We start from the raw sequence: 14479 nt of genomic DNA on the forward strand, positions 1-14479 counted from the left end.
GATCCAGGTTTCACTGGCTAATTGGGCATTCATTGAGATACCAAGTTCCATAGTCATAAACGAAAGTACAATTCAATGCGTATGACCACCTAATACAATGCAAGCTTGCTGGATTTCGTTCACCAGTCCAATCAAGCTCTTCATTGTCGCCATTTTTTAAAGATCGAAGTAAACAAAGACAATTTTTTCCTAGAAAGACAAAAAGGGGGGAAAACTCGAATTTAAATAAACTCACAATCTATGCTAAGTAATTTTTCGAAACGATTTTAATGGTGTAATTCACTTGCTCCCAAACTTCCCCTTTCAAAATTTAACTTTTTGAACTTCTAATTACATGAATTTCGAGGTTTATAATTTTTTTTCGGACTCAAATTTATATATGCTTAAAGTCTAAACTATGTTTCTCAACTATCCGAGTCAAACGGTATAATCCATTACGTTAAAAGTCATCCTATCAAAATGTCATGTTTAGTTAGGCAAAATACTCGAATTTTCTTACTTGATATTCGAGTGAAATTTCGGGTGATTATAATGTTAATGGATGTCAATGATCACTTCTCAGATTCAACAATTCGATCTTTTCAACCAACATTGTAAAAGAAGATCCGATAAACTCGATGATGGTATATACTCCTAAAATAATTTTCAAAACGAAAAACTTAGAATTGAAAATGAATATCGATGAGAGAAAAAATATACTATAACATTCTTTTTTCTTATTATCCTTGATTGTTTCTGATTTTTTCTTTCTCTTACCTTAGGGAAGAAGGCTTTAACTTTCTTATAAAAATAAAGAAGAATTTAATTACAATTAAAAAGTTAAGAAAAGTGCTTGACACATGTCACCACACAAATCTCTATGTAAAAAAGACATGCCAAACAAATTATAAACAAATTTTTATTGAAAGGTATTTTGGCAAAATTATTTGCTTACGTTAGATATTTCAAGAATTAGGGTATGATGACAATTTTGAGAAAATTATCAATTCAAGTTTTGACAAAAGGATGTTTCAATTAGACAAAATCCACATCTTGATTCGCAATCTTGAACTTGGCATGGCTTGGCATGTGTATCATTATAACATTTATGCTATTACAACTTCATCAAAAGCTAGTGGGGTTGAATTTAAAGAAGGGTATTTTAGTAACACCCCGCCTGTGAAATTGGCAAAATTAGGGTTACCCCCCGCGAAATGCAAGATGTGATCTACCCCCCGGACATTCGTTGACTCGGTTAACCGTTACCAATGTTTTTTCTATTGACGATCTACGATCTGAATACCAAAACTACCCTTGTAGCATTTAAATTACCAAAATACCATCCTTTTAATTGAAAAAAAAAAAATCTAATCAAATCTTATCTGTTGGATTGGAATATTTCACACTGTTAGACTAAAAGAAATCCCAACTTCATCTTCTTCATGACGATGAAGATGATGTTAGGGTTCATGACTGTTATTGTTGGAATGTTCTCAAGAGTATTTGGTTCTATGTCTTAAATCAATTACTTTGAAACCCTACCATTAACATCTTCAAATCCGATTTTGATTTTGGGATAGATTTGGGTTAATCAAGTTAAAGATCTCATGTTTCATGGAATGGGTGGAGGTTTCAACTGTCATATGAGCTCTTTTAACCATTTTGTCCTCAAGGCATAAGTTTCAATGAAAAAACTCAAGAAAAAATATTGTTTGTGTTCTAGATTGTGCCGGGGGTGGGGGGGGGGGGGTAGAATAATATATATATACACTTACAGGAAGGGGTATTAATGATTTCATTTTCTTCATTGTTTCATATTGTCTCTCGAATTTTTTATTTTTCTCTTGTTTTTTATTATTTTTTTTGTTTTTCTATTTTTTGTTTTTGTTTTTGTTTTTTTTTCTTAGGCTTTGTATAAGCGTTTTTCATGTGGAGATTCTCAGCATTGGGCCAAAGAATGGCTTTGAGATGAGATGAAAATGATAAGATTGGGTTGTATACATTGATATTAGGTTGAAAGTATGAAATTGAGTTAAAAATGATGACAATTGATGGAAACAATAAGATTAAGCATCAAAATAACAATGTTTAGGTTTACGTCGATGAGAAATTGGTTGAAATTGATTAGTGTTCTCAAGGTTATTGTCTTTACACGATTAGATCGAACACATTTGAGTTTCTTTGATCGAAGAACACTTTAGTCATTTCAATACATAATGGTATTTTTGACATTTCACCATCTTTGTTAACTGATTATTGTTTTTGTTAACGGGTTAACCAGGTCAATGAAAGTCAAAGGGGGTAGACCACATTTTCATTTTGTAGGGTAGAACACTAATATCACCCATTTTGCAAGGGGAGTTTACTTAATTACCCTTTAAAGAACATCTTGGGTTTTCTTAACTTGAGAAATGTGAGATTATTATAAGTGAAAATATAGGAAACACATCATGATCAAGTAGGTTTAAAGTAAATTTATTTTCATTCAAATTAAGTTATATGATACAAATTTTTAAATGAACTTCGAAGTCACATTGAGGACTAGTATGACCATAGAAATTTCTACAAAGCGGGTTCGACATCTTACTAAAAATGGATCCCAACATAATCACTTACTTTTAATTATTTTTATATTGTTCATGGAAAAGGAAATCATGGAGATCTTAAATTCCTACACACTAGCTTTAGATAAAGTTGTGGTAGGACAAAGAATAAAATAACCACATGTGTATGCCAAGCCAAGTCAGACTTGATTTACAAATATGGGATCACATTTGGGCTTTATCTAATGATCAAAGCATTTTTATGGTCAAAAGTTAAAATAAATTTTCTCAGAATTATCATCATGCCCAACTCTTGAAATACGCCGTGTGACTAAATTATTTTACCAACCTCTAATAAAATTAGTTTGTAATCGTTGGAGCTCTCCTTTTAAATAGACAAATTGATGATAAGTGCTATACACGTTTCTAACTTATCAATTGAAATTAAATTCTCATTTATCTTTATAAGGAAGTTAATCCTTTATTTCCTAAGATGAGAGAAAAACCAGAAAAAATCAAGAAGAAAAGAAAAAAAAATTCTACCATTCCTCTTTTTTTTTTTTTTTTTTTCTTCCTCTCAAATTTGAATATTTTCTTTTGAAAATTATTTGTAAAACACAGAATCATCGAGTTCATAAGTATTTTCTTCAACTATTTTAGTAGAGAATATTAAGAGGTGGTCGTTAAAATCAATCAACATTTATTGTTGGAGTATTGGGAGATGATTATCACAGTTAGGACAATAACCCAACCCTGTGCTCGATCCATCCATGTTTCACCAATAAGTTCTTTAATTCTCTTTGTTTATTTACATTTAGCATGTTCTTCTATAGCTACTCTGTTCTTCTATGGTTTATTTACATTTAAAGATCATTCTCTTACTATATGATTTTCTATTTCAGGAAATTGCATCCAAACAAAAGTCCATACAAGATGTTGGGGCTATGGCATGTAATATACCATATTACACTAGTGTAAGCACATGAGATGCACTTGGCGCTTTAGTACTATTGACCTTAAATTCAATGACCAAAACCCTAGATGTCATAATGTGGTCAACAGCCACGTACAATATTTGCTTGTAACATGTAATATACTATATACCATTATGTGTTGAATCACACCCAGCTATTATAATTCTATTTTAATGTTGTTTATAACAACAACCATTTTTAATAATCTAACTTTGTCATAAGCTTTAAAAGAGATACTATCTAAAGTTTTAAATATCATTAACTCGACATTTTTTTCCAAATGGTAACCCTTTATAACGGGAACTTTAAACCTTGGTTTGAACTAATGACCTGGAATTTGGAGTAACATACCTCAAAATATAGAAATGAAACTTTCAATTTGAAGGATCCAATCAATCATTGTTGAATTCCTCAAAACTCAACCCTTCAAATATGGTGTCCAGTCTCCTATTTTCTGCAGTTCGGTCAAGAAACATACATCATCTTTTTTTATGAAAAGTGGTTGGGATGACCGATAGAGAGAAGATACAAGATGCGACAAATGGACATGTTTGGAAAACCACACCTTGATATTCTCTCTCAATGGGATCCGGGAAATTGTCTGCATCGACTGCTAGGAAAGGTGATCAAACACAACTCCTCAGCATATCTTTAAAAATTAAAATGGAAAGATTAATCTTGAACATTAAAAAACAAAAAGCAAGAAACACAACTTATATGGGACGGAAATACTGTTGAAAATGGGATCATGCTTGTGACTTCATGTGTAAATGCAGATTGTTGACTAAATCAACTTTTTGATCAAGGTTAAAAATAACTAGAATAAAAGGAATGCGGTTTCCATCCATCACAAGACCTACTAAGACAAATCTAACATGCAAAAGATACCAACAACATGCACAAAGGAACCCTAGATCATATGAACACAAATTTGGAATCTCAAAAACAAGGCCACAAAGAAAGTAATTCCAATGGAAAATAAAATCATGAGACTTATAATTAGAAAACGGCGTATGATGTACGATAAAATCACAAAAATGAGATCATAAGTGAAGGAATATGAAGATAAGCTTTTTTCTTTCAAATTAGGGCAAATGCAAAACTGATTACAAGTTATGAGAAGGCGATCTTAAATACTATTGAAAAAATACAAAAATACCCCCCAAATTACAAAATTACCTTTCAAACCTAAAAACTACCCAAAAACTTTTGAAACAAATTCAAACATGATTTTGAAGGCTCAAAAGGCCAACCAAATATTAATTGAACTTAAATTCAATTATTTCGCAAAGAAAAACCCTTTTTTTTTTTATTAAATAGGGCGGATTTTTTTGACCACATCAACATGTGGCATCCAAACATCAGATGTACACAAAAATAAAGATCACAAAATTTTTAGAAGTTCACGAAACATTTAAATAAGAGAATACCCGAATTTGGAAACAATGGGAATAATTTAAAAATTCAAATTTCAATGAATAAAAATCTAATTTTTGGGTTCAAGAAAAAAATGTAAATTATGGCATTTTTGTTAGAATTTTAATCCCTTTTTTCATATCATGTGACTTTAGAGGATCCTTTCATTGAGGAAGAGATTTAAGAGGAGGCACCAACGTTTGAGTATGAAGATAAGCAGTTGCCTCCGACTGTTTGAGTAATCTTAAAGTTTAGTAGTTATTTGTCTTTTATAATTCAGTTTGAGATACTTGTGTCAGGGCACTGTGGCTGATTTGTATTCAATATTGATACGTAGTTATGTCTTTTGTTTCAGTTAATGAGAGATTATTTGTTTTGAGATTTAAGGATTTTGGACCATGGTTTGAATGTTTATAGCTTATGCACTCTGTTAGTTTATTTGTATTTATTTATATTTTCGACGTCTTATAGTTATGAAACATGATCCGTTCTCTATTATTATATGTCATTATGGAATGGGTAGATTATCATGCTATGAGATCTAATAGAAGAATCCTTGAGATTCGTGTTGAATTTTTGAGACGTGACAGTCAGTCTTGTTTTTTTTAATATTTAAAAGATTCAATGGTTTTTGGATTGATCCAAGGTTCTGAAAATGGATGGCTATTGGACTCCCAAATTTAAAATTAAAATTCAATAGTGAAAGATAAGTTCTTGAAAATTTTGTGATCTACATTTTGTGTACACCTGATGGTTTTGGATGCCACATGTTGATGTGATAAAAAACTTCACCTTACTCAATAAGAAAAGTTTTTTTCTTTGCGAAGTAATTGACTTTTAAGTTCAATTAAAATTTGATCGACCTTTTGAGCCTTCAAATTTCGTGTTTTGAATTTGTTTCAATTCTTTTTGAGCATTTTTGGGTTTGAAAGGTAATTTTGTAGTTTACGGGACATTTTTGTATCTTGTCAATAGTATTTAATATCGCTTTCTCACAAGTTGTAATTAATTTTACAGTTGCCCTAATTTTAAACTAAAGAGCTTATCTTCATCTTCTCTCACTTCTCATCTCATTTTTGTTATTTTAGCCTACATCATATGCGATTATCTAATTATAAGTCTGATAATTTTATTTTTCTATTGTAAATTCTTTCTTTGTGATTTTGTTTTGAGATTCCAAATTTGTTCTCATACGTTCTAGGGTTGCTTCATGCATGTTGTTGGTATCTTTTGCCTGTCAAATTTATCATAGTAGATCTTGTGATGAAGGGAAATTGCTTTTCTTTTATTCTAGTTATTTTCTACCTTGATCGAAAAGTTGATTCAGTCAAAAATATGCATTTACACATGAAGTCACAGGCACGATCCCATTTTCAACAATATTTCATCACATATGATATGTCTATCTAATTTAGTAATTTTAATCTAAGTAAAATTTGGAATGGAAATTACAATAAATTTTTTATTCACTAACAATATTTAATATTCAATTGTTTTGCATATTGCCTATGATATATCTTTTCACATGATTAGATTTATTATTATCTTATTTTCTTTTACTCGGCAAGCTATGGTATTATAAGGACACCATCAGTCAAATAGAAAGAAAGAAGGCTAATGTCTAATGTAAGATCACCATCTAGGATGTCTAGATAACATTTTTGTAAGTTTATACATCTTAAAATGGATGGTTAGCATTTGTGTCCTTGCAATCCTAAAGATAAAATGAAAATACTATTAATAAAATAACAAAACTACCCTTTTCTCTTTTTCAATTTTTTCTTATTCTTGTCACTGTGGAGTATGCTCAAATTATATTCATTCCATTTCAAGCATTATTATTATAAGCAGTCTCATGATTGGTTGGCATGGGAACCATGAGTAATGTCTCTCTTGTGACATCTAAATGATGTATCCATTCCAATGGACTTACTCCAGAATTGATATGTTGGCCTAGCTATTTGGCTTCATTTGTTGGTTTATATGAGTTCGGCTCCGGCCTAGAGTGAGGCCTTGATGATCACCAAGTGGGTCATGCGGTAATCATTTAGGCGAGATGAACAACTTGGCTATGGGTCCATCCTATTGATTGTCATTCTAACTTCCAAAATTACAGTTTTAGTCTGTCAAAATACAATTCAAACCTCTTATTTTTCCCCCTTCAAAATATTCAAAATCTCAACACCTTGTGATGAATCTATGAAAAACAAATAAAAAAGATTAGATAGTGGGTAGAAACCTGTCTTTTCTTCTTCAAAGTCTTCAAATCTTTTTCTTGAACACCTTCAAAGCTTTTAAACCTTACAAAAATTGATTTACAACACCTATAGCTCTTAGGTTTTAAGTACCAACTGTTCGTACGGTTCTTGATGAAATACTAGTTCAAATTGAACTGGACCGATGTTTCTAAAAATTCTAGTTGTACCTAGTCAAACTGCCGGTCCACTCTGGTTTTAAAACACAAAAATAAAAATTTCCAATAAAGGGAAAAGAGAACCCTCGTTGTCGAAATTGCGTGGGATTCCTATAAATTATTGCAAATTTGAAAGATCTAACTAATAAACCTTTCCAAAAATATTAAAATTTTAATCAACTAAAAGAAACATCCAAATTCTTTTTGTAAAATCTTTCCAAAACACAACCTTAGAAATATAAAATCTAAAAAAAAAGTTTCCTTAAGATCCATTGAAGAGATCTAAAAAAGGAGTGTGGGGGGGGGGGGGGGGGGGAGGGGGGGGGGGGGGGGGTGGGGGGGGGGGGGAAGCAAAATTCGTAGCCCCTCCAAAACTTAATTTTTGGCATATTAAGACTAAAGCTCCACAAACCATCCTCCATCAACCTAATCCCCATACTATATTGAAAGAACCCAAAACATCCATCAAAACATCGAAAGAATTCGAACACAATCATTAAAATTAAAACCAATCAATTTGAAAGGTCGGATTTGATCCAAAGTCGGAGGAAACTTGAAATCTTGAATTTATTGCAATGATGTTTGTACCTATTTCATATATTCTTGAGGAAGTCAACCACAACAATCCATATTTTTATTCTTCAAGCCAGATCTTCTTTACAATTTGTAGGCCATTCGGAATGTAACATTTTCAATATTAATAGAAATTGACTTTTGCCATGCGGGATTGGTGCCTTACACCTTCCAATACCGTAACTTGTTCCCCGAACCCGTTCTCCATATCTTGTGACATGATCCACAAAGCCGTTAACCTTTATGAACCATGCCTTTATCCATATTTTGAGTCAAAATCCGGTTCATATAAACCGTAGACTAGGTTGTCGACTCCGATTTTCTATATACGAATCAACATTAGTAGATTATGGTATCTTCAATTAGGTAAATCCTTTCATATTTCCGTTATTCATTTATTATTCTGTCCCACATTCATTGTGCCATTTACTATGCTTGATGTGTATCAATAAGGACTACTCTTTCTCATGGTTACAACTTCTTTTAAAGTCAACAAGAGTTAGTGTAACCAAAAATGTATGTATCGAAAATGCTCTATCTATAGGGGCTCAACACTCGAAGGTTGGAACTTGGAAGATGCTTGTCAAGTTTAAACTCTTAATATAGTTCAAACCTGCATCCATGCAATACCAGAGGATGTTGACAAAGAATGGGTCCAAACTAAAGAGCCCCAAATTTCCAACTGATTAAATGGAGCGAAACCTGTCCATCATGTGAAATTTGATTGTTTCATAGTTGAATTAATTCTGGAAACTACATCTTTCAGTATAATCACACCCCAAGACAATAGGCATAAAAAATGAGCCAACTAAAAAGTTAACAATCAAAACAAAAAAAATGAAAAAATAATCATATTCTATGAACCCTTAATCAAGTTTTCCATTCTATGATAGTAACAAATGAAGAAATAAAAGGTACAGAATTGGAAACCAAAACTACTATCAAAATGATGTGATGCATGACTAAGTAGTAATAATATAGGATGATTACCAAGTTCAGTGAAAATAGGTTCTACTTTTGCCTGAGCCAAGAGCGTGTCCACTACTTCTTTCTGGATCATGTGTAGTTGAATACATCGTTCTATAAGCTTTTGTATCTGCAACAAACAAAAAAAAGAGATGTAAGGAAAGTTTTTATATGGAGATAGAAGGCACTACTTTTCAACGAGGGACAAAAAAGGAAATACATCTGCATGCTAACCAAGAACTTCATAAATGCAAACTAGATATACTTATGTCACCCTTGTGTAACAAGGAGACTGAATCCCATGTCCTCACTCTTGGATGCATGATTATTTCTATGTTGTTTATCTAATTATAATGTATAATAAACAAGTTTATATATTGTTTACTTAACATAAACTAAATATTTTAAAAGAAGATATACCTCTCAATCTATGAAATAAATGGTGAAGTATCTTTAGGGGAAATAGGGATGCAAAAATTGCAAGGATGAAGTAAGAAAAGATATGAACATGGTTGAATAAATAAAAAAAAAAACCAATCACAAGATGCATTCACACAAAGAACAAAGATTTTATGCGTTTCCCTAATGATTGAGGTACGTCCACGGATCACACTGATCCGGTGTGAAGGCGTGGCTTGATTTACAATACCTCCTTGTTGACCAATACTATCAGGGCTCCTCAAACCACAACACATAAATCCCAAACTGAAGATATGACCCAATATTGAGCAGAATGCAAACGTAGGATTTATGTTGCAACCCCAATATTAATTTGGGGTGTGGACGGGCGATTAAGGGTCATTGTGCATGACACTTCACATCAATGTCAAACACTAATGGACAACAAAAATGTTTTTCTTACACAAATATTTTCTCATATAAATAAATATCTCTCTATTGTAAACTTACGTATATGCACAGATCCTTGATTCTTAAAGATTTGGAGTTTTTTCATTGCAAGTTGAAGACAATGCTAACTAAACCTCTATATAAAAGGAAGTTGAGGACGTATGCGAAAGAAATTGAAAATCCTCAGGTATTATCTTATCCCTATATCCGTCTAGATTTGAATGATATATTATTTCGAAAAATATATTTTTAGATTTTCTAAAATATCATTTTCCAAGAAAAAATGTTAAACGGTCCATAATATTCCTGCCCAGCCTAACCCAAATCAAGCAATTTGGTCGGGTTGGATCCAAATTAAGATATGGTAAAATGGTTCACATATGGTGTCATCCAGTGAGATCCAAGTCGGATTCAGATCTGGATATGGATATACAAGATCTGACCCATTTTAAGCCCAAAATTTTAGAGATGAGTCCCAATAGAACTCGAAAAAGAGTTGATTCATCGAGTCCAATCGGTAACTTGGCTTAAATACTTCTACTTAGCTACGAGAAAAAAAAAAACATATTTTATCTATAAATAATCACTTTTCTCTCTATCTCCTTCTCAGTAGAGATCTCTGATCATCAAGAAATAAGATTTTTAAGTATTTCAAGAGCTGACAAATGGATGATCCTTGAGATCAGTATTGATCAATCTCTATGAAACATCCAATGCTTTGTAGACCTTCTGATCAAATGGCCAAAAAGAAAAAATGACGATGAAACTCCATCCTTACCATTTGAAGATAGAACCGCCAGCCCAGAGTATTGATCAATCTCTATGAAACATCCAAAATATTAAGTGTTTTATCAGGCCTTGGAAGTAGCACTGTAATGGTTATTGATCAATCTTTATTTTTAATGCCAGAACCGCCACCCCAGAGAAGATTTCTGAACTGTCACCTTCAAAAAAATATTAAAAAAATCAGACCAGAGATCGTTAAGAGCATAAAAAATTTACAGATGATCATCAAAACAAAGAAGTAGAGAAATATAAATGGACACCTCTCTCTCCCTCTCTCTCTCTCTCTCTCTCTCTCTTGCAGTTCTGGTTTGTGAAGAAGAGTGGAAGACTGATTTATTTTAGATCATCTTGTTAGTGAGTCCCACTGATAGAACCGACTTGCTACATGTGTGACACGTGGCTTTAACTATCTGTAGATGACAGGTGGAAGTGGCATTCACCTTCTATGGCCCTACTTTCATCACAATGAGTCCTATCTCATCAATAATCCAAATAATATTTAAAAAAGAAGAATACATAATAAAGTAGGGGATCATATGTAAAAACAATCATTTTTCAAAATATGGGTTAGAAGTTTTAGATTTAGATTATGTTTTCGGAGGATGGTCTCTACCTCACAAAAAATCAGCCCAATCTGAACCTTCTAACCCTATCAAAAAATGAGCACTCGGTCGATTTGTTTATCTCACGATCAATGCAGAATCTTGACGAGTCAACTCAAACAAGAATGTGGGGGAAAAAAAAAAACACAATATTCAATGCTTATCATTTTCTTCACAAAGCCCTTAACTCTATCTTCTAAACCCTTTAGCGGCCATTGTAACTTCTTAAGGAAGAAAATTTTGGATTCCACTATATAATCCCACCATCAATATTGACTTTACTATTCTTGTCAAGGTATGAACCCCAATCTAATTTTATAGAAAATTTTTGAATGTTGAAAGGGGTGATGCACCGTGTGAAGCTTGAAACCTATGTGCACTTTTTAACCTTTGCTGAAAGGTTTCTTGATGGAGTTAAAAAGTTGGGGAGATGAGAATAAAAGGATATGATCTTTTACTTTAAGTTTAGTTAAATTAGAACAAAAAATATATGATCATATGTTTCCCATACATACTAAACTTTGGGTTGAATGTAAAAAAAAAAAAGTAGCAGCCCTAAATGTGAGCTTCTTACATGGGCCATCGATTCACTTTGAAGGGCTTAAGCAAGAAATATCACCGTCAATTTTTGTTTGATCTCCGTCCAACCGCCTCAAAATTGTGGTTGATCAATTCCTAAGAGCGATCTTTCATACAAATCTTTTGACATTGATGCTAGATGGACGTACCAAACTCAAGGCACTTACACGCCTATCGACAGAATCAAGAATGCATCACTATTAACAATACATCGAATAATGCATCATTGAGGGGGCATTTGTAGGCATCGAAATTTGGAGGAAGCCTTTACAAATTTTATAAGTAAGAACCTTGAAGTTATAAATTGGCCTTGCAACCAAATTGAATCTATTAACTGGCAACGTGCCTCCTACAAGCCTGGGTTTGGAGTTTTCGTATATAAAGCCCATAATCTAACAAATTCAAGTAATCCACATATTAAATATTGGGCTTTATACCCAAACAAATGAGTTTGACCCGATAACAGTCCATAGAATCCCTAAAATTGGATTTAGACAAGTTTAGCCTTTAAAGAGAAGATCAAGTATAAAGCTCTTCTCCAGAAATCAAGGAAATATTTTCAACCGATAAAATAAAAAACTCGAAGAAAAGAAAATCTATAGAAGATCAAGCATAAACAAAGTCATTGTCAAAACAACTTTCTCAGTCGATAAGGTACGAAACCCGTAGAGAAGAAAAGCTACATATGTCATTATTTGGTACTTGACTGTAATAAGAAGATAACATTGAGACTTGTACTCTTGTTTTCATCAAAATCAATAAAATTATTTACGATCTTATTTCACGAATCTCGAGGTAGATTTGTTAAAATTTATTGTTAACAAATACAAAGAGCTTACGTCTGCATGAACCAAAATTGAGGATATAAGATCTGAAAATTTGACTTTGTAGTGATCTTTATTTGATCATTCATTTGCAAAATAAAAGTCATAGATTAATAACTCACTCTATGAAAGATTTGAGCCTGTCATTGCTAATATTAAAATGCATAACAAATGTTGAAGAAGCACATTGCAAGTCTCCAAGGCTGCACTCTCCTCTCAAATACCCTTCTCTCGCGAAATTTGATTCAGGCAGAGGAAATACAAAAACAACTGCTCGCATCAAGTATGTTGGTGTAACCTCTCCATCCGAGGTCTGAACAGTGGCAAAATACTCAAAAATCTGGAACGAGCATAATAAACATTAAGTTAAATAAAATACCTAGTAATTCAAATCTTAACTATATTGCCTATGCATTGAGAGAGCTTCTAACCTTGATACAACATACAAGTTGAAGCTCAAAAGGGGTGTGCAACCCTCAAGGCATAAGTTTTTCAACGCCTCTTGGAAAAAGGCTTGAGAGCTGATTTTGGATACACTCAAAAATAACATTTTTAATTTTAAAAGTTAAAAGTTTTTTAAAAAAAGCTTGTTTAGAGTCAATTTGGATTCACATAAAAAACAACTTTTTAACTTGTGAAAGTAAAAAAAGCTTGATTAGATTTATTTAATTAAACTACTTTTAAACAGCAAAAAATCTTAACTATTTAAAAAAGAAAAAAAGAAATTACTTTCTACTTTCTAAAAGTTACTCTCTCAAAGCTACTTTTTTGCTTGCTAATTTCTACTTTCTATCCAAACGGTACCAACTATAAAAAATGACTTTTAAAACGTAAAAAATTTAAACTATTTACAAAATAGAACAAAATTACTATCTACTTTCTATAAAGTATCTCCCAAAGTTACTTTCTACTTTGTATCCAAATGGGGAGCATTTTGGGGAAAGTGTTTTTCTTGAAGCCTCAAGGTGTTTTACAAGAGCCTTGCTTTGAGGTGAGCTTCAAACGCCTTTGAAAATATTACAAAATATCTATTTCCAAAACATAAAAATAAACTTACCAAAAAAATACACAACACAATGGTTGCCGGAGTTAATATATATGATATTTAAATATCAAATTACTACATTCATGAAAATTTTGGTGCAAAATGGAACCATAATATTAAGTTTCTAGTGGTAACTTTTATCTATCCATTCCATGTTTTGCATGATATTGATAATCAAATAAGTTTATGAAGTTGAATATCTTTTCGGGTGGACTTCACCTTCGTCCTAAATGCATTTGCATTGAGAAACAAGACCATTAGCTAACACACAATTTCCACACTTAAACACATACCCACACCCATGCAACTTCGTTCGGTTCCTAGAACCAAGCCAAACCATTAGCTTTGGGTTGGTTAGGTTTGGAATAAGTTGGGGTTCAATTTTGGGTTAAAAAAATGTTGAATCAATCAATTTGGTTTGGTTCTCAATTCAAGGCTTATATATAACCAAACCTTATAATAAAATAACTAAATGTATATTAAATTATTTTGGGTTGAAATATGAAGGAAAGTGGAGGATGATTAATTTTTTTTATTGCGTTAACTGCTTAGGAGTTAGAACATAGATTAATAACATTTTATGAAATATTTTATGCTTATTATTTATTTATATTTACATTAAAATATATATTGCTTCCAAGTAGGTTTATAGGATATTGGCAACCCATAGAACCAAACCGATCTTAGTTCAAAAGATTTCACATGAACTAAACTAACCAGACTATGCTGTTAGGAGTGAAGCCGCGGAAGCAAACCACCTAGAGAGAAATCCTTTGTCGAAACTTATACCAAGTTCCGAAATCGGAACTTATACCAAGTTCCAAAACACACCAACAAGCAATCAAAGTAAAGTAAAACTAACTACGAACGTAAATAACAATTAAAGAGATGCTCACACAATATTTACATGTTTGGCGATGTGCCTACATC

General features: G+C 32.3%; 1 long non-coding RNA gene across 2 annotated transcripts; it reads right to left on the reverse strand.

Annotated features, from left to right (window-relative positions):
* Nucleotides 1–3846: 3846 nt before the first annotated feature.
* Nucleotides 3847–13053, reverse strand: LOC147384090 (uncharacterized). Of its 2 annotated transcripts, none has more exons than XR_015173080.1 (5): nucleotides 12627–13053; nucleotides 10492–10657; nucleotides 8889–8994; nucleotides 4062–4106; nucleotides 3847–3950 (listed from the first exon to the last, which is right to left on the reverse strand). It is a non-coding gene; the product is annotated as an uncharacterized LOC147384090 (long non-coding RNA). The 2 variants fall into 2 exon arrangements; XR_015173081.1 differs by lacking the exon at nucleotides 12627–13053 and adding an exon at nucleotides 10760–10866.
* Between the last annotated feature and the right edge of the window lie 1426 nt (nucleotides 13054–14479).

This window comes from Akebia trifoliata, chromosome 15 (assembly GCF_017979445.1).
Source record: "Akebia trifoliata isolate Shusen 1 chromosome 15, ASM1797944v1, whole genome shotgun sequence".
Taxonomy (NCBI): Eukaryota; Viridiplantae; Streptophyta; class Magnoliopsida; order Ranunculales; family Lardizabalaceae; genus Akebia; species Akebia trifoliata.